We start from the raw sequence: 27,125 nt of genomic DNA, 5'->3' as shown, positions 1-27,125 counted from the left end.
GGGTGCTTGCCCACTTCTGCTTTCTCTCCCCTACTCCCTCACCACAGACCTTGGCTGGAGGTGGTGCACAGGTGCTCTGTCTCCCTCCCCTTCCCCTCCTCCAGGCAGTCCTCTTGACTACTCAGGATGGGTATTTCCCATGCTTCCATTGGTACAAGTGCTCGCTTCTCACCTCTGTAAACAATTTTGTTATTACTTGGTACACCTTACTGTATCTGCACTTAAGAATTTTTTTGAAAAGATTATTTATTTGAAAGAGTTACACAGAGAGAAGGAGAGGTAGAGAGAGAGAGAGAGGTCTTCCATCCACTGGTTCACTCCCCAGATGGCTGCAACGGCTGGAGCTGCGCTGATCCGAAGCCAGGAGCCTGGAGTCTCCTCTGGGTCTCCCACCTGGGTGCAGGGGCCCAAGCAGTTGGGCCATCTTCTACTGCTTTCCCAGGCCATAGCAGAGAGCTGGATCAGAAGTGGAGCAGCCGGGTCTCGAACCAGTGCCCTTATGGGATGGCAGCACTGTAGACTGGGGCTTTAACCCACTGCACCACAGTGCCAGCCTCTACACTTAAGAATCTTATCTCCGTGTGAGACAGGAGCCCTGGATGCACACACCCCTGCCAGCATTGGAAGGAAGGCAGGCAGCAAGGAGGGAAGGAAACAAGAGGTCTATGGGTAAGGGGTGGGGGGAGTCGGCCCCTCGTGCCGAGCGGTACCTGAATGTTCTGGGGCAGGAGCAGGTGTTGTGTGTGAAGGCAATTTCCTGGGCTTTCCCCCTGACCATGCGTCAGTCTCAGGAGACGGATGTGTGCAGAGGTGTGGAGGCCCCTGTGGAACGCTTGTAGAAATGTCTGCTGGCACGAGCCCACGCTCTGCATCTGCACGGCTCAGCGCAGCACCTGTGCGGCCCAGCCCCCAGCTCAGGAGTGCCCCCTGGGCTGCCGGCACACTCATCGACTCCTCCCCGTCAGCCTGGCCTTGGAAAATCTCCCCTCCCAGTGGTTCTGCTGTCTGAATTCCAGCTCCCCTCACTAATGAAGGCGCTGAGGCAAAAGTCACTGTCACCACCCTCGCGGTCGGGAGTCACTGTTAATTGGACTCCCAGGGCTGCTCGCCAGAGACGGGGCCACCGGTGAAAAGCAGAGCAAATTCCCTGTGGGTTTGGCTTTTTCCGTCCGCACAGCCTGCCCTGCGCAGAAGCCTCTGCAGAAATGTCAGGAGGGCTGACGCGATTCACCCACATCCCTTCCTGATGCCCTGTCTCAGCAAGGCACGGCCCCAGACGTTTCTCCCAGCGGGAAACCCCCAAAGCTGTCCAGGAGGCATCTCCTGATGGCTCATGCAGACAGAAGGAGCACTGGTAAAGCCAATTACCCAGCACCCTGGTCCGCACTGAAAGTGAATTCTCAGGTTGGTGGTACACGTGCCTGCCGAGATGGCCTGCACGTCTTGTGGCTGCTGATTCGCGAAGTTTCTCTTGTTATTGCTATACATGTAGTCGCAGTATTTTAAACCAGAAAGAACTTCTGCAAAGGATTTTCGGCTGCTTTCAGTCTGAATGAACGCAGACGGCCAGTCAGGCATTCAGCCGCCAGCATCCACCGAGCCCTGGAAGTGTGGGCGCCAGGACGGGCTCAGAAGTGCAGAAAGGCCACGGCTCGCGAGTTAGGGAAGTTTGTGTCCTGGCAGGAGACCAAGGCCTGCGTGGAGTTTACACCTGTGTGTGGCCTCATGCTAAATGGGAAGTGTAGAGATGAAAGGGCCATGAAGGAGGAATGTCTGCTTTCAAACAGTGACCTGGAGGACTGAAGGCCTCCCTTCTCAGTCTGTCAGTCATGGTCACCACCTAGTAGCTCTTTGTTACTACTGCCAAATACCTGAGATATCCCACTTAGGAAGGGAAGAGAGGTTTATTTAGCTCACGGTTTTGGAGGCTGGAAGTCCAGATGGCGTGACACAGGTGTTGGCTCTGAGCAGACACAGAGGAAGATTACGTTCATTGCGAGCTGGAAAGAAGAGAGTGGCTGGGCCCAAGGCTTTGTCACTACCCTCCCGGGGCATTCCCTCAGTGACCTAAGGACGTCTCACTCGGCCCGATCTCCTACAGGTTCCAGTACCTCCCAGTAGCATCTGCTGTATTCAGACACAAAATCCTCAAGGCACTGTCCTCCTTAGTTTTATCCAAACATGTCACACATTTCCAGTTCCCTATGTCTGTTCACTCCCTGTTCTCCTCAGGAGTGGGGTTTCTGTAGTCTTGGTTCACTTCAATTCTGTTTTTCCTTTTCAGGACAAACTCATAGTGTCTGTTAGTGAAGAAAGTCTTCCATGTCCGGCTGGCTCCCAGCTCCGTGCCCTGCAGTGGAATCCACATACTTGCACTGAGTGAGAACACTGATTTCCAGACTCAGCCAAAGCAGATCCTGCCTATGGCATTCGCTTGGCATTTGGGTTCTGACCCTTGCGTTTGATTTATTGCCATTTGCACCCTGGCGCTGTGGTTTATTATTTGGTTTCCACATCTTGTCAGACTCAGGGCAAATTCACATCAAATCCACGTCTTACAGTTCTGTATCCTCATAACAAGGGGACTAGAACAACTGATGCTGATTTTAATTTTTATTTATTTGAGAAGTAGAGAGAGAGAGAGAGAGAGAGAAGGAGAAGGAGGGGGAGGGAAGGAGGGAGGGAGGGAGGGGTCACATCTGCTGTTTCACCTCCCAAGCGCTGCAATGGCTGGGTCTGTGTCAGGGTGAAGCCAGGAGCTGGGACTGCATTCTGTGTGTGTTACGTGGGCGGCTTGGACCTAACTGCTTGAAGCATCACTGCTGCGTCCCAGGCGTGCATTAGGAGAAGCGGGAATCAGGAGCAGAGCTGGGACTTGAGTTCAGGGACTCCGATATCGAATGCAGGTGTCTCGAGTGGCATCCTAACCACTGAGCCAAGTGCCCACCTGTGATAGTTGTTCTTTTTTTTTTTTTTTTTTTTTTTTTTGCCATTGTTGATGCAGGGAATATTATGTGAAATGCAGTGTGTTAGTAAATTCTTTCATTCTTGAAATACTCACTGAGTGGCCAGCGCCACGGCTCACTAGGCTAATCCCCAGCCTGCGGCACCGGCACACCGGGTTCTAGTCCTGGTTGGGGCACCAGATTCTGTCCCGGTTGCCCCTCTTCCAGGCCAGCTCTCTGCTGTGGCCCGGAAGTGCAGTGGAGGATGGCCCAAGTGCTTGGGCCCTGCACCCCATGGGAGACCAGGAGAAGCACCTGGCTGCCGGCTTCAGATCGGCATAGCATGCCGGTCGTGGCAGCCATTTGTGGGGTGAACCAACAGAAGGAAGACCTTTCTCTCTGTCTCTCTCTCTCATGTCTAACTCTGCCTGTCAAAAATAAAACACTCACTGAGTGGCTACTGCTTCTGGGCATACTACTGTGCACTAGAGTTGCAGAACTGAGCAGAGCTAGGGGCTGCTTTCCTGGAGCCAACACGCTCACTGAAGGAGACAGAAACAGACACGTGACGTTTACTGGGTTGGGTGGCGCCTGATGCTGTGACGAAACATAGAACAGGTTGGGGGAGGGGCGAGTGCAGAACTTACCTGCTGGCCGACTGAAGCTTCTCACTGGTTGATCAGCCTCTTCCCATCCCCTCCTCCCTGTTGTCTGTCCAGCCTCTTGTAACCACCGTTCTACTCTATACTTCCACAAGATCACTGCTTTTAGATTCCACGCACAAGATGGCTTCAGAAAGCTCATAAAAAATGGAATTAAGACAATTTTCCTTTTTGTGTAAAAGATTGAAGTCTTTGTGCTTTTTCATGATGTGCATTTCCCACGAACTTTTTGAAGACCCTCGTTAAGCTTGAGGTTATATGGTGTAAGCTCTGGTGATCTGTTGCAGAGTAGGGTGACCATAATAACCAGCTGGAAGAGAAATTCTGATTATTCTTACCGAAAAAGAATGAATGTTGGGGTGATGGGTATATTGACTACCCTTATTTGCTTCTTATGCAATGTATACATGTGTCAAAACATCACGTTGTACCCCATAAGTATAAATAGTCATTATGAGTTAATTTAAAATAATAAAGACTGGTGGTGAGCTGTTGGGGAGTGCTGTTTATCTAGGTTGGTCTGGGACAGGACCTATGACAAAGTGACATTTGAGAGAACTGTCGGAAGTGCGTGCACGGGCCAGTTGGCCAGCTGGGGAAGAGTGTTTCAGAAGAGAATGGGCCATCATGAGAGGGGGAAGACAGGTAGGAAGTGAGGGGCGCAGGCTCGTGGAGGACGTCTCGTGTTCTGAATGAGGCGGAGCCTTCTGCAGATCCTGCGCTGATGATAACGTCGTCTGACTTCCGTGGAAGAGGGCGATTCCAGCTGCGCAGGGCGTGCAGGTGCCAAGCAGGAAGGGTGGGAGGGGGCAGCGATCAGAGAGCTCTCAGGGTGACCTCAGCTAGGACAGAAGGGGAAGCAGGCAGAGGGATCCGAATGGGGGGGATTCCAGAGGTGCTTTGAAGGTGCAGGCTGCCGACTTTGCTATTGGGTAAGCGTGTATGATGTACAAGTGGCAGGAGTGAGGATGACGGCAAGATTTTTGGCTCAACAGAGTCAACTAGTGAGCTTGTTATTTGCCAAGTTTTCTGCAGAAGTTTGTGTTGGTGGTGGTGAGACTCAGATTTGTTCCAGAGACGCTAAGTTTAAGATGCTCCTTAGATACCGTATACCCACGCACACACGTCAGAAGGCCATGTGGACATGAGTGTCTAGTTCTTAGGAGAAATTGAAGCAGGAGCTGCAGTTTTTGTTCTTGAAAATATGTAGTTGAGATTTAAAGCCAAGAGTTTTTAAAGTGATGAGCTGCAAAGAAAAGAGGGAGCTAGCCCAGGAAGCATTCCCAGGATAAGACCTGTGTTACCCCAGTATTGAAAAGAGTAGGACATGAGGAGGAACCAGCACCGGAAATTGGAGGTGGAAGGAGAGCGAAGGTCGGAATTAGCAGGCAAGTGAAAGAAGAAACCGGGAGGTCAGCCTGTCCAATACCGCGTAAGTCTACGAAGATGAGGACTAGAAACCGACCAGTGGGTTAAAAGCTGCTGAGGTCTCTGGCACTTGCCAAGAGCAGCACTGAGTTGATGTGATGGGATTGGAAACCTGACTAGAGAAGGTTCAAAAGAGAACAGAGGGGGCTGCCACTGTGGCACAGTGGGTAAAGCTGCCACCTGCAGTGCCGGCATCCCATATGGGTGCCGGTTCGAGTCCCAGCTGCACCACTTCCGATCTAGCTCTCTGCTATGGCCTGGGAAATCAGTGGGAAATGGCCCAAGTCCTTGGGCCCTTGAACCTGTTCAGGAGACCCAGAAGAAGCTCCTGGCTTCGGGTTGGTGCAGTTCTAGCCGTTGCAGCCATGTAGGGAGTGAACCAGCAGATGGAAGACTCTCTCTCTCTCTCGCTCTCTCTCTCTGCCTCTCTGCTTATCTGCTTCTCCTTCTCTCTCTAACTTTCAAGTAAAATAAATAAATATTAAAGAAGAAGAACAGAGGAGAGGCATGTATTTTGAGTTTTCTCATAGAGAGAAAATAGAAATCTGACAAATAAGAGATCAAGTCAGGATTTTTAAAGATGGGTGGTAGGACAGCTTGGTTGAGGGTAGTGAGAATAATTAAGCAGGATGAGAAAAATGAGTGGTGTGGGAAAAAGACTCTTAATTGCTGGAAAGTGTTTTGAGCAGAGCAGAGGGGGTGGGTCTAGCCCAGAAGTGGAGGTTGATGGACAGTTATCCATAGCAGATGGAGGGAAGGCAGAGTCCACAGGCGGGGCACAGGGTGAGTTGAAGGATGTGCTGGTGGAAGTGTGCAGATCTGTTCCATTGCCTGCTGTATTCTCAGTGAATAGGAAACCAAGTCATCAGGTGAGAGTAATGGGGGAGGAGGTGTTGGCGGTGAGAGAGGCTGTGAAATACTTATCTGTGAATAAGCGGGAATGAGCCACGTAACCAGGCAGTACCCACAGGAATTGGGAAGGGCCCACAGGCATTGGGGAGTCATGAATTTAAAGTGAGACTAAGTAAAGGAAACTACAGTGATAGAACCTGTGTCTAATCTACATCATTTATGGGAAAGCAATGATATAAAATATCCACTCTGCTGTGCGTGTCTATGGTAGGGCAATGTAGTGTTGTAGTAAAAGCCCACGGTCTGTTCCACGTCCTTTTGGAAAGATTTTACATTAGCGTAAGGGACAGACTTTAAGTTGAGTCGCATGATGCCTGCCTCTTGTTGTTCATACCTTTGTACGCTTTCTCCCCCTTGAATGGGCAGAAGATCAGCTTGCTTCCAGCCATTAATCTACAGCAAAAGTTATGGTTGATCACTTTTGTGATTACAGTATCAGGGCACTTTAAAAGTTTACACACACTATAATTAAAAGTCAAGTTTAATTTGGTACAAAAAGAAAATTGAAATCCATGCCTATGAAAGGTCTTTAAAAAGCTAATAGAAAGTACATATGCATGTGACAGAGCCGTGCATAGATTTCAAATTTTTTGCATCAAAATAAATTTGTTTGAATGTTATTTTTAATGAACTCTTTGAAGTACCCTTGAATGTTAGGCTCTTCTAAGTCTCCATCTTGCTGGTAAATAGATGCTGGAGACCATCTTCGCTGTAGGTTTTGAAGAAGTGAAGCTTCCAGGTTGTGGTACAGTGCAGGTGTAGGGCCAGGTCTAAAGGGACTGTGGGCAGGCTTGAAGTGTTGACAGTGAACCCCAAGTGACAGCCAGCAAAAAGTCAGAGGCCTCTGTCCTACAGCTGCCAGGAGGCGGGTTCCACCCAGAAGGGAATGAGGGGGGCAGTGGATCCCTCTCCAGTTGAGTCTGTAGATGAGAACCCTTGGGAGGACCCAGCTAGCCGGGCCTGAACTTCAGGTCCACAGAATCTGTGAGATAACAGTGGTGTGTTGTAACCTGCTAAGTTCGTGGTAGTTTGTGACACAGCCGTAGAAAACTACAGAGACCCACGTTTCCATTTTACTTTCTTGTTCGAATACGAGGGTTTTGTTGGACAGCCTGTTCTCCTCGCAGATACTTGCAAGCTCTTTTGGTGAGCAGGTGCTGAGAGGCTGGGTGTGAAGGGCGAGAAGGCTAATCCAGAGCCAGGCGGAGACGGGGGCCGCAGCTCCTCCCTGGGATGGATGCAGCGCGTCCCTAAGTGAGCAGGTGCATTAGCCCCACGCCACCCTTCCTTCCGTTTTCTCCACGCTGTCACCGGGGCTGCAGATTTGTCCCCAAGTGGACCTAAGAATTTGGGTTGTTTTCCAGGTGTGAGAGCTACAGCCTAAGATTTGGGTTGGTTCTGAGGGGACTGATGTAGGAGAAGATGGATGGATGGATTAGGGAAAGGAAAAGCCTTCCAGGGTGCTCCCTTGTTCTTATTACATACACAAAGGGCACCTCATGTTACGGTCATTATCAGGCAAGTCCATTCTTTCCTTTGACCTTAAAGGGCACACACAAAATAATACTAAGAATAACCTCAACTCTCATGATGCCCCATTGAGAATGTAATGAAAAACACCTGCTAAAATTCAGTGCTGTTTCGTCTTGTTTGTAGGGAAGCACTATTAGAGGCCGTGGGAAATAATGGTTATAACCAGCAGAACCCATGGCACTACCTCTTTTGAACAATACAAATTAGACTGGCTGTTTTCCTGATTTCTGTCACTTTTTTTTTTTTTTTTTTGACAGGCAGAGTGGACAGTGAGAGAGAGACAGAGAGGAAGGTCTTCCTTTGCTGTTGGTTCACCCTCCAATGGCCGCTGCAGCTGGCGCGCTGTGACCGGCGCACTGCGTTGATCTGAAGCCAGGAGCCAGGTGCTTCTCCTGGTCTCCCATGGGGTGCAGGGCCCAAGCACTTGGGCCATCCTCCACTGCACTCCCGGGCCACAGCAGAGAGCTGGCCTGGAAGAGGGGCAACCAGGACAGAATCCGGTGCCCCGACCGGGACTAGAACCCGGTGTGCCGGTGCCGCAAGGCGGAGGATTAGCCTAGTGAGCTGCGGCGCCGGCTAAAACCTTGCATTCTCAATCTTGACTCCTCTCACTCTGGACACAATCTTGGCAAAATTCAAAAATTAGTTTCATTCTCCTGTCTTCCAAATTGATATTGAAATGGCCTAAAATATGCTGCTGCTTGGGATGGTGCCTCCTTTACTTTTCAAACATACAGATTTTATGTTTGCATTCAGTAAGTATAAAAGTATTTAAGAGCAAATGTTCCAAGCTGGTCCCTGGAAGGTGGGGTTTGGCGAAGGGGAAAATAATGCACCTGGTATCTTTATTTTAATTGGTGTTTAGTTTTATGAGTGCCACTGTATAGCTTTGTAACATGTCGTTTTTCTAAATGTAGGTGGAAAAGAGGGAATAAATATTAAAGACGATTATACTGCCTGGTCCCTCTCTTTCTGGCCTTGCTAGTGTGCTCCTGTCTTTTTTTTTTTTTTTTTTTTTTTTGTATTCTATGTGTACATTATCTTATTTCAAAGAGGCAAACTAAAGAAAAAAAATTTTAAAACCATTACGGTCTCCATGGAATTATTAACTTAGGTATTTAAAATATAACATAAGAACTGTTGAGTGGGTGTTTGGCCTAACAGGTAAGACGCCAGTTAGTATGTCCACGTCCCGTATCAGAGTGTCTGGATTCTAAGCTCCTCTCTGGTTCCTGACTCCAGCTTCCTGCTAATTCTGACCCTGGGGGCACTGATGACGGGAGACCTGGATTGAATCCTTAACTCCTGACTTTGGTCTCTCCCATCCCCAGTGGTTGCAGGCATTTGGGGGAGTGAACTAGGGGATAGGAGTTTCTCTCTCTCTCTCCAACAAATAAATAAATCTTAAAAATGATACACTGCTCTTCTTTAAACAGCTGCTTCTTCAACTCCAAATGAAAAAAAAAAAAAAAGAAAATAACATAATAGAACTGAAAAGACTTCCTTAATATTGTAGTATCAGAATAATTTGGCCAGAATGATGCCCCCTTTCAAAGTATATGCATCTTAAATGGAAGCTAATAGACGACTCTTACCTTCTAGTTCATTTGAATTCAGATCAATATTGCTAATTAACTGTTTCAATGTTACTGGAAAAGCTGGCATAGCAATGCAATTTTTCAACCAATTTAAGCAGAAGAGAAGCCATTTGGAAGCAGCTCAAAAACTAATTACATTTGGGAAAGGGGTGGCAGTGCTCCTAAAGCCAGTTTTAATCAGTAACTAAAATATTTCTTTTTAACTCATTGACTTATATGCTGTGTTACTTTGCAAACAATCCTCCTGTTTATTCTTGCAAAATGTTCAGGTTTTTAGAAGCTCAGTGATTTGTTGAAAGTCTTTGCCAGATCTCTTTTGAAAAAAGTGACAGAAAACCCAAAATGAATACAATTCGCTGGTTTTCTACTATGAATTCTACCAAAGGGAAATGGAATGCATAGCCCTGCAAACCAGAAATTCGCATCAGCCACTGAGTTGTGCGTTTTCTTTGTTTGTCGGAGTGAAGAGCCCGCCTAGCAGGGAAGGAGAGGGGAGATGGCTTTCTGTGAAGGAATTGGCACTCATGTCTCTTTAGATGCAAACCTTCATTTTTATCAAGCAAATTAAGCATCATTTGGAACTCATCGTGTGTAAAAGAAATACTGACAGCTCCACTTTCCACCTAGGAAATAGGAGAAAGTTGAAGTGCTGAACACTGGCACATTGGGGGCCACATCCTGTATAGGAGTGCCTGGGTTTGAGTCCTGGCTTCACTCCCAATTCTAGGTTCCTTTAAATACTAAGCCTAGGAGGAAGCAGGTGATGTCTTAATTATTTTGAGCGTCTTCCATATGGAAGACCTGGAATGGATTCTGGTTTGATCTGGTAGCCTTGGCTGGGCATTTGGGAAGTGAACTAGCAGAGGGAAGATGTCTATCTGACTGTCTGTCTCCTTCCCTTTCACATAAGTGATAAATACAAGGTTCCTGGTGGGACCAATGGAAAATGACTGGCCTGCAACAGAAATCTGGCAGCAGTAGCCGAGTTTGTGTGAGAGTGTGACTGCTCAGAGACGGAGGCCCTTCTGCTGCTTTCTCTTGGGAGACCCTGTCCTGTGCTGAGAGGCTCAGTCATTCCCTAACCCTCCTGTGCTGGGGGAGGGCACAGTCCCTTAGTCACTAATTGCACAGTTCTCTCCCCAGTGCCCAGCATGTTGTAGATAAGCCTGTAACTGTTGGCAGTCGCTGTTTGTTCAATACTGCTTTTAGAAGAACCAAAGGTATTAATAGCACACCACGCATATGGAAATTTATCTCCTGACCATCTCGGTGAGCATCCTAGGATTAGAATGAAAAAAAAAATCTCAATCATTTTGAAGAGTCCTGGCTCAGAGAATCAACAATAAAAGTGGTGAGTGACGTGACTGGAGCTAATGGATGTAGACAGGAAGCTTGTGCCCAGCATGGCTATAACTTGCAAAATTTGCAGTGCAAAATGAAAATGTGGGCATCAGCGTTCAAAGTGCTTAAAATATCATACCTAAAAGCAGTAAATTATAAAGTTTTTTCCTTTAAACATACTTTGCTGGCCATAAAATATGATATTGGTAATTGTAATATATAAATAGTACCATAAACATACACAAGTATTTTTGGTGTCATAATTTTATATACTACAAAAAATCATAATGCTTTATTAATATGACCATTCATTGATCATAAGAATCAATGAAGTCAACAAAGACTTGTTTGTAAGTTCACTTCTCAGGTCATTATATTGCTAGAAATTTCATTTTTTATGATTTAACCTTTTTTAATTTTGTTTTTTCAGGTTCCCAGTGAAGTTGGTCAGATGCTATAGATATCTCCCATACTCCCCCTGCCCCCCCCATATGTTGTCCCATTATCAGTGAAGGGATTCAAAGTGTGAACCCCCAAACAGGCCCCTCTGACATATAGAGTGTTTTACTTTATTGTTAATTTACATTTTAAAGTTAACATAAAGAGCACACATTTCATATTGTTCCTAGATCCAATTGTAAGAATATAATGATCCACCTTCCCTCCCTCCCTCCCTCCCTCCCTCCCTTCCTTCCTTCCTTCCTTCCTTCCTTCATTTTTGTGATAATATGTATTTAATTTACTATATATAGTCAAAGACTTAATACTCCACTAAAGAAAGAGTTCAAACAGGAAAGCAGCAGAACGACCACTGGTCAGCAGGAATGCCAACAAGGGCTCTCTGGATTACTTTAAACTGAAGTCAGCTAAGATGTGTTTGATTGCTGGAATAATTGAAGTTGCACCATGATCTTTTTACTTTTTATCTGTTGAACTCTTTATTTAGTGGAGCATAAGCCTTTAGCAATATTGTAAATTAAAAATATGTTGCCTCAAAAATTAATAAAAAGGAAGATACACATATTTTTTTTAAAAAACTTAGAACCCTCCCCTCCCCAATCTAGCATTCTTCATCCTGAGTGTGGTGGAGAGAACCTGATGCTGGCCCAGTCCAGAGCTGGAGCTTGTGCCTGCCTGGGTCCAGTCCGCTGCCGCTGCCCCCGGCACCACAGCCGCCGCCCTGGGCCTGTTTGAGCTCTTGAGGCTGCATCAGTAAGAGTCTATTGCCCACAGTGTGCATTTCTCACTAGGGTCACTCTTGCTGTCCTGTGGTCTGTGCATGTAGGCCACTGCACAGTGACATGCATCCACCATGCTAGTGTTGGGCAGAGTCGGTTCCGTGCCCTAGAAGCCTCGGCTTTCCACCCGTTCCTCCCTCCCTGTCCCCAGCCCTTGATGTTTGTCCTCTCTCCACAGTCTCGGTGTTCCCAGAACGTCACACAGTTGGAGTTACACAGATTGTGGCCTTTTCAGATTGGCTTCTTTTGCTCAAGAATGTGCATTTCAGATTCCTTCATGTTTTCTCCTGGTCTGATTGCTCATTTCTGTTTCGCACTGTATTCCATTGTCTGGATGTACTGTGGTTTATTCAGCCTTTCTTCAAGGGCATGTGGGTCGCTTGCAAGTTTCGGTCTGAATGAAGTGGCTGTAAACACCCAGGAGCAGGTTTCTGTGTAGACGTAAGCTTCCAGGTCTTTTGGGTAAATATCGGGGATCGTGATTGATGGATCACGTGGTAAGAGAATGTTTACTTTTCTAAGAAGTTGCTAAATTATCTCCTGAGGTGGCTGTACCATTGTGTGTTCCCAGCAGCGGCTGGGAGAGCACTTACTGTGCCACATTCTCACCAGGATTTGGTGTTCTGGATTCGGGTCATTGTCATAGGTACCTGGTGGTATCCAGTTGTAGTAGCTTGCATTTCCCTGATGAGACAGGATTTCAAACATGTTTTCATATGCCTGTTTAAAACAACTGTGTATCTTCATTAGTGAGAAGGCTACTAAGGCTTTAAGGTCCATTTTTTATTATTGATTTTAAATTTACAAATGAAAAATTATGAGATAATATAATGAGTTGCCATATAGCGCTCACCCGATTTCCTTTATTAACATCTCATATTAGTCTATTTGTCACTATAAATGAACCATACTGAGCTTACCCTTGAAAGAAAGAAAGAAAGAAAGAAAGAAAGAAAGAACGAACAAACTTTCGAAGATTTATTTTATTTAGCTGAAAGGCAGAGTTACAGAGACAGAGAGGTCTTCCGTCTGCTGGGTTACCCCCAAAATGGCCACAAGAGCCAGAGCTGGGCCCGTCTGGAGCCAGGATTCAGGAGCTTATCTGGGTCTCCCATGTGGAAGAAGGGCCCCAGCTCTTAGGCCATCCTCCATTGCTTTCCCAGGCATGTTAACAGGGAGCTAGATCAGAAGTGGAGCAGCTGGGACTCGAACCAGTGTCCATACGGCATGCTGCCCGCCCCTTCTCATTTTTTTTTTTTAATCCAAGCTCCTCTAACCCCCCTGCCACCTCCCTGAGCATTCAAGGCCAATTTTAAAATCAGGTGGTTTTCTCACTGAGGTTAGATATTTGGGGCTGTATTCTGGGTAACAGTCCTTCAGCAGAGGGGTCTTTTGCCAGTGTTTCCTTCCAGTGTGCAGTGCATCTCTTCGTGTCCTGTGATAGCTTTCACGAGCAGAGCTGTTCAATTTTAATGAAGTCCAGCTTATCAGTTTTTGTCTTTGATGAATTGTGCCTTTGGCGTCGTATCTAGAAAGTCCTTATGAACCCCAAAGGCATGTAGGTTTTCTCGTTTGCTGTCTCCTGGTTGAACAGTTTGGCCTTTCACCTGTCAGACTGTCCATTATGAGGTTGCTTTCATGAATGATGTAATGTCTGTGTCTGAATCTCTTCCTTCGTTTTCCTTGGCACGCAGATGTCCCGCTGTCCTAGTCCTGTCTGTTGAACGGGTGGCTCTTACGCCATTACACTGCATTTGCTCCTTTCTCAAACGTCGGTTAACTGCATTTCTGTGGGCGACTTCTGCACTCTGTTCCACTACCCTATGAGTATTGTCTATTCTTTTGCCAGTACCACACTGTCTTGATTACTGCTCAGTGGAAAACCTGAGACGCGCTGGATTTAACAGAGCTTTATTGAGTGATGACTGATTTCTCAATCAGGCAGCCCTCAGGACCCGAAGAGGTTCAGGCTGATGCTAGGGCTGCCTGAATCGGGGGCTCCGTAGCATTTATAGACAGAGAACGGAGGTGATACACAGAAAGTGGAAGTGATGTGTGGAGACAGCCCGGCTGTTCGCAGCTCAGGTCTGCCTTATTGGTACATAGTTGAATCCACGGGCTGCGTTTGTGGATCCCAATATATGAAGTTACGTGAAAATGTTCTTGGGAAAATTTAATTAAATCATGTTTGTTTTGTTGCAAAAACTTGGAAACCCACACATAGTTTTTATACTCTGCATTTTTCATGAACTTATGGAAAACCTTTTGTGTGTGTATGAATTTTTTTGGTCCCCAAATAAAGTTACAGTTCACAATGCATGGTGAAGCATTTAGGGCAAACTAAAAGTACATATGGAGATAACTTTAGGTTAAACTTAATTTAACATTGCTGGATCTTTATAGTAAATCTTGAAGGTAGTTAGTGTCAGTCTTTTTCCCTCAATACTATGTTAGACTATTCTAAGGGTTTTTTTTTTTTTTTTCAGGCAGAGTTAGACAGTGAGAGAGAAAGAGAGAGAGAGAGAGAGAGAGAGAGAGAGAAAGGTCTTCCTTCCATTGGTTCACCCCCCCCCAAATGGCCAATACGGCCGGTGCGTTGCGGCCAGCACGCTGCGCTGATCAGAAGCCAGAAGCCAGGTGCCTCCTCCTGGTTTCCTATGCGGGTGCGGGGCCCAAGCACTTGGGCCATCCTCCACTGCCTTCTCGGGCCACAGCAGAGAGCTGGCCTGGAAGAGGGGCAACCGGTACAGAATCTGACCCCCCAACCGGGACTAGAACCCGGTGTGCCGGCACCGCAGGTGGAGGATTAGCCTAGTGAGCCGCGGTGCTGGCCATATTCTAAGTTTTTTTTTTGTCTTTCCATATAAATTTTAGAATCAATTTTTAAATATCCACAAAATTATCTGCTGAGATTTTGGTTAGTACTGCACTGAATCCGTAGATTAAATTTGGAACAACTGATGTCTTGGCATTATCCTGTGTATAGGCATGGAATGTCTCCTCAATTGTTTCATTCTTTGATTTCTTTTATCAGTTTTATAGCTTTCTTCACTCCTAATTTGTAGATCTTGTACAGATTTTGTTAGATTTATATGTATTTCATTTCTGGGTGTTACTGTAAAAGGTATTGTGGTTTTTTTTTTTTTTTTCCATGTGTTTGAGGGAGAGAGAGCAAGGAAGCTCCCCGGTGCTGGTTCACTCCCCAGTTGCCTGCAGTCGCCATGGCTGAGCTGGTGCCATAGCCAGGAGCTAGGAAGGTGATCCTGGTCTCCCATGTGGGAGGCGGGACCTTCATGCATTGAGCCATCATGGCTGCTCCCTGGGGCTGCAGTAGAAGGAGCCTAACCCAGGTGCTCTGATGTGGGGCTTAGGTATCTAAATGCCTGCCCAAGCGGTCTTGTGTTTTAACCTCAAACTCCACTTCTGCATTGCTATTGTGTGGGAAAGTGGTTGACCTCTGTGTACTAACCTGGAATCCTGCAACCTGGCCACTGTAGCTTATGAGCTTTAGACTGACTGTGTTGTTTCAAATTTTCTGCACAGATGATCATGTTATCTGCTAACAAAGACAGTGTAACCCCCTCCCCCACATCTGTATGCCTTTCATCTCCTGTCTTGGTCTTAGTGCATTAGGTAGGTCTTACCGCACAGTGCTGAAAAGCCGTGGTGAGAGGGGACATCCTTGCCTTTTTCTGTACCTCGGTGGGAAAACTTCTGGTCTCCCACCATTAAATAGGGTGACAGCTGTAGCTCTGTTGATAGACATTCCTTATCAAGTGAAGGAAGTTCTCCTCTCTTCCTAGTTTACTTGGAATTTTTATCATCAATGAGTGGTGGATTTTTCCAAATGATTTTTAAGCATCTGCTGATACAAGAATGTGATTTTTCTTCACCCTGGTGATGTCTCCTAGCACTCAGTCCCATGTAGCAGGCCAGCGCCAGCTGAAGTTGGTTATTTTACTTCCCCCACTAGTGAGTTAGACGCCGATGAAACCCCAGGAGGGTTGGCTCTGGTTAAATACTTTCTCCTGAGGGCAGAGCTTATTACCAAAAACACCCAGAGTGCTCTGGAGTACTTTAAAACGGTTCCTTTTCCTGTGTCTCCTCCTGGAAGTACAAGACGGTCCTCCTCCAGTGTTCAGTGTCAAGGCCACGGGAGGTGAACCTCACGAGAGTGTGGGGTGACCTGGTGACTGGGATGCCGGGAGCTTGTGCAACGCAGACCGGTGCGCGCTGGGGCTCCGGAAGATTTTCCAGGGCACTTAAGGTTTTCTGGCTGCGGCAATGGTTCCTGTGGTGAGTTGTGATTCTGTGTGTTCAACGGTGGGTCCATTCTCCGTGGGGGTGGGGCAACAGTCTGTGTGGCGACCTCACCCCCCCGCCCCTTAATGAATCTAAGAAGAATTATTAATTTTTCATTTTCTTCAGTTTTCTGCTTATTAATGGAGATTTCCCAGTTTCTTTTGCGCTGGGTCAGAAACTGGAAGTCTCAGTGAGTTCCTTTTCAGTTGCCAGAGTTGAAAGTAGGATTTCTGGGGTCTCTGTTCCATTGGTCTGTGTATCTGCTTTTGTGCCGGCACCGTGCTGTTGCGGTAGCGATCACTCTGTCTTGAGATCAGATGTTGGGATGCCTCCAGCCGTGTTCACTTTTCTCAAGATTGCTATGGCTAGTACGGATCTTCTGTGCTTCCATAGGAGTTTAGGAATGTTTTTCTAGTTCTGTGAGAATTGCAATTGTTAATTGCTTTTTGCAGTATGGACATTTTAATAATATTAGTTCATGAACATGGGCTGTCAACCTAATTTTTTTGTCTTTCATCTTTTTATAATGTTTATGCTTTCCGTATATGCTAATTACCACAAATCAGAAAACATGTGATGCTTGTGTTTCTGGGACTGACTTATTTCACTATTTCCAGTTGTATCCATTTTGTTGCAAAAGTCAGGATCTCATTCTATTCCATTGTGTGTATATACAACGTTTTCTTTTTTATAAATCTAGTGTCTTCAATTTCTTCTATCAGTGTTTTAAAATTTTCACTGTAGGGGCTGGCGCTGTGGTGTAGTAGGCTAAGCCTCTGCCTGAGGCACTGGCATCCTATCTGGGCGCTGGTTTGTGTCTTGGCTGCTTCTCTTCCGATCCAGCTCTCTGCTGTGGCCTGGAAAAGCAGTAGAAGATGCCCAAGTGCTTGGGTCCCTGCACCCGCGTGGGAAACCCGAGAAAACTTCTGACTTCTCCTTGGCCCAGCTCTGGCCGTTGCAGCCATTTGGGGGGTGAACCAGTGGATGGAAAACCTTACTCTGTGTATCTCCCTCTCTCCGTCTGTAATTCTACCTCTAAAATAAATAAAATAAATCTTAAAAAAGAAACCTGTAGAGGCCTTTACGTCCTTGGTTAAATTTTTGCCTAGTTATTATTTTTTAAGCTAAGGTAAATGGAATTGTTTTTGTAAAATTTTTTTGGCATGTCCGTTATTGGTGTGTGAAAATGCTATCAATTTTGGTATGTTATTCTGTATCTTGCAACTTTGCTGGGTTCATTTATCAGATCCGACACTCTTGAGGTGGCATCTTCGGGTTTTTCTGTATATAGAATCATGTCACCTTCAAACGCGGATTATTAGACTTCCTTCTTTCCTGTTTGTATACCTTTTATTTCCTTCTCTGGTTTAATTTCTGTAGCGAAGACATGCAACGAGTACTGAGTAGGAGGGGTGAGAGTGCATAACCACTCTAGTTGCAGGTCAGAGAGGAAATGTTTCCACCTTTGCCCTGTTCATTAGGATGCTTGCTGTAGCTTGGTTATATGTGGTATGATCCTGTCTATTTTTTATTTTTTGGAATTTTAATCATGAATGGGGGCCAGTATTGTGGTGCAGCATATTCAGTGGGCATCTACAATACCGGCAACCCATATGGGAGCTGACTCAGGTCCTGGCTGTCCCACTTCCCATCCAGCTCACTGCTAATGCACCCAACAAGGCAGTGGAAGATGGCCCAAGTGTTTGGGCCCCTGCAGCTATGTGGGAGACGTGTATGAAGCTCCTGGCTCTTGTGGCCATTTGGGGAGTGAACCAGCAGATGGAAGATCTCCTTCTCTCTGTTTTGCCCTCTCTATGTAACTGCCTTTCAAATAAACAAGTAAATATTAAAAAATGCGTAAAAATAAACCTTTAAAAATGAATGGCTGTTGAATTTTATTGAATGATTATCTGTTGAGATGATCATGCTTTTCTATCTTTGTTTGTGTTGATGTGATGTATTTACTGATTTGCATTATGTAGGATCCTTGCATCCCTGGAATAAATACCACTTAACATGTTGAATGATTTTTTATTTCTGCTGGATTTGATTTTCGCTAGCTTGCATTTGTGTAGAATATCTTTTTCTATACTTTGACTTTAAGTTTGTGTGTATCTTTACTGGTGTTGTCTATATATTTTTTTTCTTTTTGACAGGCAGAGTTAGACAGTGAAAGAGAGAGAGAGAAAGGTCTTCCTTCCGTTGGTTCACCCCCCAAATGGCCGCTACGGCCGGTGCACCGCGCTGACCCGAAGCCAGACCCTCTTGGTCTCCCATGTGGGTGTAGGGCCTAGGACTTGGGCCATCCTCCACTGCCCTCCCTGGCCACAGCAGAGAGCTGGAGTGGAAGAGGAGCAACCGGGACAGAATTCAGCACCCCAACTGGGACTAGAACCCAGGGTACTGGTGCTGCAGATGGAGGATTAACCTAGTGAGCCACGGAGGTCTGTTGTCTGTATCTTAATCAGGGAACGTAGTCCATTTATATTCAATGTTATTGATAAATAATGACTTAGTCCTATATTTTTAATATTTTGAGTCCCTCTTATACTATTTTCCACAAAGTCTGCACTAAGTTACATTCTCACTAATGGAGTGAACGGGTTCCCTTTTTTCCACATCCTCACTACTACTTGTTACCATTTGCCTTTTTGAAAATATTCATTCTAACCGGAATGAGCTGATACCTCATTATTGTTGTGAATTGCATTTCCCTGATCATTAGAGATGTTGAGCATTTTTTTTATTTACTTGTTGGTTATTTGTGTGTCTTCCTTTGAAAAATATCTGTAGATCTGTTACCCATTTCAAAATGAGATTACTTGTGTTTTTTGGCCTGTTGCATTAGTTGAGTTCCTTACTTGTTCTGGTTATTAACCCCTTGTCAGGTAAATAGTTGACAAATATCTTCTCTCATTCTGTTGATTGTTTCCTTGGCTGTGCAGAAGTGTTTTAGTTTGATGCAATCCCATTTGTTTTTGTTTTAGTTTCCTGTGCTTTTGGTGTTTTAGCAAAAAAGCCCTTGCTCATTCTGTGTCTTGAGGCATTTCCCCTGTGTTTACCACTTCTAGTAGTGCCATAGTTTCGGGTCTCAGATATAGGTCCTCTCATTCTGGCATGGAAGGTTGAGCTGCTGCCTGTGGTGCTGGCATCCACTGGGTACCAGTTTGAGTCTCAGCTACTCCACTTCTGTCCAGCTCCCTGCAACTCTGCCTGGGAACCCAGTGGAGGATGGCCCAGTGGGAGACCAGATGGAGTTCCAGGCTCCTGACTTTGACCTGGCCCATTCCTAGATGTTGGGGCCATTTGGGGAGTGAATCAGTGGATAGAAGATCCTTCTCTCTCTGTCCCTCTCTCTCTGTAACTCTTTGAAATAAATAAATGGTATTTTGAAAAAAATATATTTGTTTAGGTATTACTGCATTTTAAATTTAGTTTTGTGTGTGGTGAGAGAGAGGCTGTAGGGTCATTTTTATGTGTGGCTACCCAGTTGTCCCAGCACCAGTTTTTACGAGGACTGTCCTGTTTTTAGTGCTTGTTCTTAGAGACATCCTTGTGGATCATTTGGCTAGCGAAGCATGGTTTTACCTCTAGGCTCACTATTCTGTAGCATTACTCTGTGTATTTCTTTTTATGCCAATATAAGTCAGACATTACAAGGCCTCCTATTTAGTTCTTTGTGCTTAAGACAGCATTAGCTATTTGTAGTTGTTTTGTAATTCTATATGGATTTTGTTTGTTTTTGCCACTTCTATGAAGAGTATCTGGTAGTATAATAAGGATTGCCTTGGATCTTTAATAACTTTGATAGTAACAATGCTAATTCTCCGAACCCATGAACATGAGATGTCTTTCCATTTCTTTGTATCTTCTTCAGTTTCATCAATATTTAAAAGTTTTCACTGTAGATATCTTAGTTAAATTAATTCTTAGATATTTACTTTTTTGTGGCTTTTATAATTGGAATTGCTTTCTCGATACCTTTTTCAGATAATTCACTGTGGGTGAATAGCGTGCTACTGATTTTTGTGTGTTAATCCTATATTATGCAACTTTGCTCAATTTGTTTATGAGTTATAACAGTATTTTGGTGATATTCTGACTTTGTTTTCTTCAGTTTGGATGCCCTTTGTTTCACTTTCATGATTGGTCTGGCTGACAGAGGGAGAAGCAGAAAGATTTTCCATCCACTGATTCACTCCCCAAATGGCTGCAATGGTCAGGGTTGGTGCAGGCTGAAGGCAGGAGCCTAGAACTCCATTTGGGTGTTCTACATGGGTGAGTCCAATGGGCCATCTTCCACTACTTTCTCAGGTGCATTCGCACAGAGCTGAGCTGGAAGCAGAGCAATGTTTTAGTATGGGTTGCTGCTGTCTCTGGTGGTGGCTTAACCTGTTGTGCCGAAACACCAGCCACTTTGGCTATGTTGAATAAATGTGATGAAAGGGGACATTTTTGTCTTTGCCAGATCATGAAGGGAAATTCTTTGAGCTTTCCACTAATGATGTGTTATATATGTTCTGTTTCATATGGAGGTTGTTCCTCTCTGTAGCTAAGTTGCTTAGAGTTTTTATTATGACAGGATGCTGAATTCTATCAAAAGCCTTTTCTGTATCTATTGGAATAATCATATTGTTTTTGTCTGTTCTGCTGATGTGGTGTGTGGGGAGCAACTCGGACTATACTGTTACTGGAATTAAGACTTATTCTATGCATCTGCTCTCCCACAATGTGGCGCTGGGAGAGGAGCGTACAGCTTCTACCCAGCTGCCTCTCACCAACTTGACAAGCTGCAAGAGCCGCTCCTGATTGGAGGAGAGCAGCGCGCTTGGCGTGTGGGTAGCAGAGCACAGATTGGTGGAGAGGACTATATAGGAGGAGAGAGACGGCATGGTGGCGTGGGTTGGTTGGAGAGTGCGTTGGAGAGTTTGCGGGGAAGTTTGTTACTTCGTTCTTTCTCATTTCTCTCTACTCATTCTTGCTTTGGGAGTTTGCTGTTTACTTATTCTTACTTTACTATAGAAAGGACTTGTAAAAAAAGGGAACAACAAGCGTCCGGTCCGGTGCGGCTCCTCCGCGTGCGGAGGAGCAGCAGTGGTGTTTAACATTTACTGAATTGTGTATACTGAACCATGCTTGTAACTTTGAAATGAATCTAACTTGATCATGGTGAATACTATTTTTAATATGCTGTTGGATTTGATTTGCAGCTATTGAGAAATTTTACATGTATGTTATCCATTCTATTGGTCAATTCCTTCTTCTCTCCCTCCCTCCCTCCCTCCCATCCATCCATCCATTCTTGTTGTGGCCTTGTCTGGAAGAATTTACTCCTCTTCTACTGTCTGGAATAATAGAAGAAGAACTAATATTAGTTCTCCTTTAAATGTTTGGTAAAATTGTGAACAATTTGAGCCTTGGACTTTGCTTTGTTGGGATATATTTTATTACTGATTCAATCTTATTACTAGTTACTGCTCTATTCAAATATTCTTTTTGTTGTTGTATAATTTTTTTAACTTATTTTTTAAGGAATTCAAATTTCATAAGTACAACTTTAGAAATACAGTTATTCTTCTCACCATATCAGCCCTCCCACCCTCCTCCTCCTCCTCCCTCACCCCTTCCCAGTCCCATTCTCCATTAAGATTAATTTTCAATTAACTTTGTACACAGAAGACCAACTCTATACTAACTACAGATTTCAACAATTTGCACACACAAACCGCCCCCCCCACCCGCGTGCACGCACACAGTTTGAGAACTAGTTTTACAGTTAACTCTCATAATACAACTCATTGAGGACAGAGGTCCTGCAAGGGGAGTAAGGACATAGTGAGTCTTGTTGTTTATTTAACAATTAGCACTCCTATGTATGACGTAAATAAGTACCCGAGACCCTTGACATGAGCTTTGTAGGCTATGGAAGCCTTTTGAGTCCACAAACTCCGTCAGTATTTGGACAAGGGCATAAGCACAGTGGAAGCTCTCTTTTCTGATGGTCACTTCTTTCCACTGGGGTCTCACTCAGAGTTCCTTCAGTAGAACCTTTTTTGCCACAATGTCCTGGCTTTCCGTGCCTGAAATGCTCTCATGGGCTTTTCAGCCAGACCAGGAAGCTTTAAGGGCCGATTCTGAGGTCAGAGTGTTACTTAAAGCAATTGTCATTCTATGAGTTTGTTGTGTAGACTGCTTCCCATGTTGGAATATTCTCTGTTTTTTAATTCTTATTACCAGGTACTTGATCCTGTTTGTATGTTCACTTTAACACTTAATATGATCACTTTAACAATTAAGATGGCATTTTTTAATTGGATTTGGGGACCCATGAGAAGTTTTTAAACTGTACACTTAGAAGTAAGTCCGTAGGAATGTATGCAGAACTATACAGCTTTATAGTTAGACTTCCTCCTCTCTTTATTTTTTTTTTATTTTTTATTTTTTATTTTTTTTACAGGCAGAGTGGACAGGGAGAGAGAGAGACAGAGAGAAAGGTCTTCCTTTGCCATTGGTTCACCCTCCAATGGCCTCTGTGGCTGGTGTGCTGCGGCCGGCGCACCGCGCTGATCCGATGGCAGGAGCCAGGTACTTATCCTGGTCTCCCATGAGGTGCAGGGCCCAAGTACTTGGGCCATCCTCCACTGCACTCCCTGGCCACAGCAGAGAGCTGGCCTGGAAGAGGGGCAACCGGGACAGAATCTGGCACCCCGACCGGGACTAGAACCCGGTGTGCTGGCAGAGGATTAGCCTAATAAGCCGTGGCGCCAGCCGTCTCTCTTTATTACCATTCTTATTTTTTACTGAGATCTGTTTTCAATTGACTTTATACACATATGATTAATTCTATGTTAAGTAAAGAGTTCAACAAATAGTATGAAGAAAAAAACCTAAAAAACAAATGTGAAACTGTTCCTCAACAGATTCTCTAATTGTTCCTGATTCAGTCCTTGTAGGTATATGTGCCTTGTCTTACTATCCACTTATTCCATTAAGCTGGAGGGCATCCAAAAACAAGAGTTACCTCTGTACTCAGCTGGAGGTTTTCAGCCACACTCCAGCACCTTGTACATACACTGAACTCCACAGTATAGCAAACATGGTATTGGGTTGATAAAGGCCAAGGATTCAAGTCCTTAACAAAGATACTGGTTGGAAAAGTTACTGTCTTAGTCTCAGTTTTCTCAAATGTAAAATGTACATAATGAAAACAGCTTCTGTAAGTTTGTTATGAGGCTTAAAAGAAAAAACTGAAGTGGAGGTGTTTAACCAAGAGAGAGCTCGGTGGGGCTGGCATGGTAGTGCAGTGGCTTCAGCTGCCACTTGGCCATGCTTGCATCCCATATTGAAGTACTGGGTCAAGCCGTGGCTGCTCTGCTTCCGATCCAGCTCCCTGCTAAGGTGTCTGCTAAGGTGAAAGATGGCCCAAGCGCTTGAGTTCTTGCTACTTGTTTGAGAGACCCAGATGGAGTTTTGGGCACCTGGCTTTGGAATGGCCCAGACCTGGAAGTTGTGGCCATTTGGAGGGTGAACCAGCAGATGCAAGATCGCTGTCTTTCCTTCTCTGTCTCTCTGCCTCTCAGGTCAATCGATCATTCTTTTGTTTGTTTATATATATTTTTAAAAAATGTATTTTATTTATTTGAAAGGCAGAGTGACAGAGAGGGAGAGACAGAAATTGACCTTCTATCTCTGGTTCATGGAACGGCCATGGCTGGGTCAGGCTGCACCTGGGAGCTTCATCCGGGTCTCCCACGTGGGTGCTGGGGCCCAAGTACTCAGACAATCCTCTGCTGTTTTTCCATGCCATTAGCTGAGAGTTGGCTCTGAAGTGGAGCAGCTCGGACTTGAACCGGTGCCCACAGGGGATGCTGGTGTCACAGGCAGCTGCTCTGCCTGCTGTGACACAACACTGGCCATGGCCATGGTTTTTTTTTTTTTTTTTTGAGAGCAAGACACACATGATCGCACTACACATGTAATAGAGCTAAGAAATACCTTCACTATTGGAAATGATTTAAACATGAAATACTGAGTAGGGTGTATTATAAAAAAGCTAATGCTGATAATGAAAATAGTGGGGAAAAAAAAAAAACAAAAGACACAGATGTCTCTGGCTCTCACAACTCCCAGAGACGCAGCACTCTACAAAGTGCACTTGAGGCATGGGCTGTTGGCGATTGCACGACAGTGTTTGCATGAGAGCTGGATGCGTTTTGTGGTCGTTAACCTGATGAAGTTTGTGGCCAGCGTGCTTCAAAAGGTCATGGAAAACGCAGTTTAACAAGCAATGTTGATTTGGAATGCTGTGCATAGGCCTCTCACAATGTGCATTTTCCATGAACGTTTGGAAGGCTCTTACGCAGACGTTTTGATGGGGTGGCCTCCTGCCTCCTACTGGGCACTGTGTGTTTTAATCATCCTCACAGTCCTTTGTCGATGGTGCTAATAGCCCCGTTTGATGAAAAAGCCGAGGTCTAGAAAGGTAACTCGCTGACCTGCGGGTGGTGTGGGTGACCGAGCCATGCGTGAGCTCACATCTTCCTCTGAGGCTCCACTCTCTGACCCTGGGTCAGTGTCCGCCCCTGGCCTCTCGGCCTCCTGATGTCGCTGATGCACCTGTCACTGCCTCTGGTTCACATGGAAGCCCTGATCAAAGGGAAATCGTGTGTGTTCTCTAGGAAGTCACTTACTCAACCCCAGATTAGGACCCGCCAGGCATAGCGAGGCCACCAGAGTGAGGCCAAGGTCCCCCTGCCCTCCCTCCTTCCAGAGCAGCGTTGCCGATTGCTGTCTGCTGAACACGTTCTGCTTCTCTCTCAAAGCTGTGACCTGATGAAGTTTGCGACCAGGGTGGCTTTATGCTCAGTGCAAGCCTGGATTGCTGATACAAAGCTGCTTCCCTGTTCACACCCTCAGTCCTATCCCTCAGTTGCTGTGCCAACAGTAATTTTCTGTCCTTGGCACCCGTATTTATTAAACCGCTTTCAGTATTGCTCTGCTGGCTTTGTTTTGGGAGGCTTCCTATAGCTTTTGCTTTAACAAATCGAGGCATTTGCTTTGCTTTGACAAATCAAGGCGTTTGCTGTTTGCACAGAACGCTGAGGTCCTGGAAGGCGCTCATTTATTTTTCTTTGACAGATACTCAGCACGTCACATGGGAAAATCAGCTCCGCTGGCTTCTGACCTCCAGGCTCCAGTCTCTGTGCCTGCTCTCCCGAGAGGACCTGCTGTTCTTTATAGTCTGCTCCAGTGCGTAGCACGTGTTCATGTAGACGTCGATACAACCGCTGCCTCACCAAGCAGCCCACACTGGGATTCACTCAGCCGATCCGGGCTGTCGCTTCCTCCTCCTTGTGCCTCCGTGAGAGCAGATCAGGTGCAGGGCTGATGTGTTTCTGTGCAAACAGCCAGGGACTCGAACCCTCTCCCACGAGGCTGTAAGCCTTTGCTGACCTGAAGGGGAGCTGCTGTAGTCTCATTTTTCTTCTGGTTTTAGCAAATGCAGAGACCTTTTTATATAAGTGGTCCCTTGACCCCGTCCCAGGATTTTGTTCCTCCCTAACATTCCTTCATATTGGTCATGGGCTTCCACTGGATTTGTTTCCGTCAGCCAATGGGTGACCTGCACTGCGAAACCGGAAGTACCTAAGCTTTCTTGACAGTAGTAAAAACATCAGAAAAAACCCCTGGAGCCCGGATCACATTATAGAGAAAGCTGATGAACCAGTCTTTCGCATTCTACTCCATTCCCCTTGCGATTCAGGTTCTGTTGCCACTGGCAGCGTCTCATGATTTTAACTTTTGATTATAATTTTAACCATGGTATCTTGTGACTTTTAATCTGGCCTTTAAGGACACTAACAGAAGCATTTATCATAGGTGTCTCCAGCAAGCAAGGATAGGATTCTTCTCGGTTAGGGGTTTTCATGGTGTAGCCAAAACCTCTTCCAGCTCCACTGGGGTTGTTGGAGCTCAGTGTCAAGTCAGAGAAGGATCTGTTCGTGTAGACGCTGCTTTGCAGGTGTACTTGGCCCCTGGCTGAAGCACGAGTCTGTTGCAAGCTGTTTAAAGATAACTGATGGTGAAAACACTGCATATATCACAGCTGTGGTCCCATGAAATGCCTGAGAGGGCAAGCCCATGGCAGTGAGCAGCCGGGTTCCTGTGCACAGGGAGCAGTCCTCAGCGTCCAGCTTGTAGGTGCCCTCCTTAGCTGAAGATTCAGATTTTGTGTGAGAGTGTGTAACAAGCTGGCTACCAGTGGGAGCTCTCGAGCCACGCTGAGGGGGGTTGGGATGGATTTTATGATTTACTAATAGTGTCCACTCCAGGGGCGTGGGTGAGAGTTAACTGATTTAACATGGGAAAATACTTAGGATGATGTTGGAGCGTCACAATGACTCAGTAAACATCATCTATTGCTAACTTCTTGTGATAGCGCTAGGAATTCTGGGGGGTCTTTCAAGAGTCGGGGTGTCATTTAGGTACATGAGGTTCAGATCTGAGGGGCTTACTCAGGCATTCGTGATACATGCGAATCAGGACACACAACACCTCCATCTCTCCACCTTCCTCTATCTGGATATGCCTCCCAGAAAACCATCAATGAGATCATTTCTGTGGCTATAGGGTAGTTCTTGTGTCTCTAGGATTTTCTGTAAATGGAATCATATGGCATAAGTTCTGTTCTCGACTCCTCTCACTTGCTGTAAGATTTTGAGACTCTGTGCTGTTGTAGCAGTAGCGTGTTCCTCAGCAGTATTTTAAGAAGTTAAAAAGTTGGTAGATACTTGGGTTGTTTCCAGCTTGGGCCTATGATAAATAAAGCTACCACGAACACTGACTTACATTTGTTTTCTCTTGTCTTGGGTAAGAACTAAACTGTGGATTGTTGGGTCATTGGGTCAGTAGATGCTTAACTTTGAAGAAACTGGCAAACTGTTTGAGAAGGTAGTCAGGCTGTTTTACATTCCCATCAGTAATGTCTGAGTATACCGGGACCTTCATGTTATCTCCATTGTCATTCTGCTTCATTTTTGCCAATCTGATGTTGAAATAAATGATATGTCATTGTAGTGTTAATTTGTATTTACCTAATTACTAGTGATATTTTTCATCTTATTATGTATTTATTGGTCATTTATGAAGTCTTTTTCCTTAAATAAA

This window comes from Oryctolagus cuniculus, chromosome 9, assembly GCF_964237555.1.
Source record: "Oryctolagus cuniculus chromosome 9, mOryCun1.1, whole genome shotgun sequence".
Classification (NCBI taxonomy): Eukaryota; Metazoa; Chordata; class Mammalia; order Lagomorpha; family Leporidae; genus Oryctolagus; species Oryctolagus cuniculus.
The sequence above is the reverse complement of the archived record's forward strand: the minus strand, read 5'-3'. Positions refer to the sequence as shown.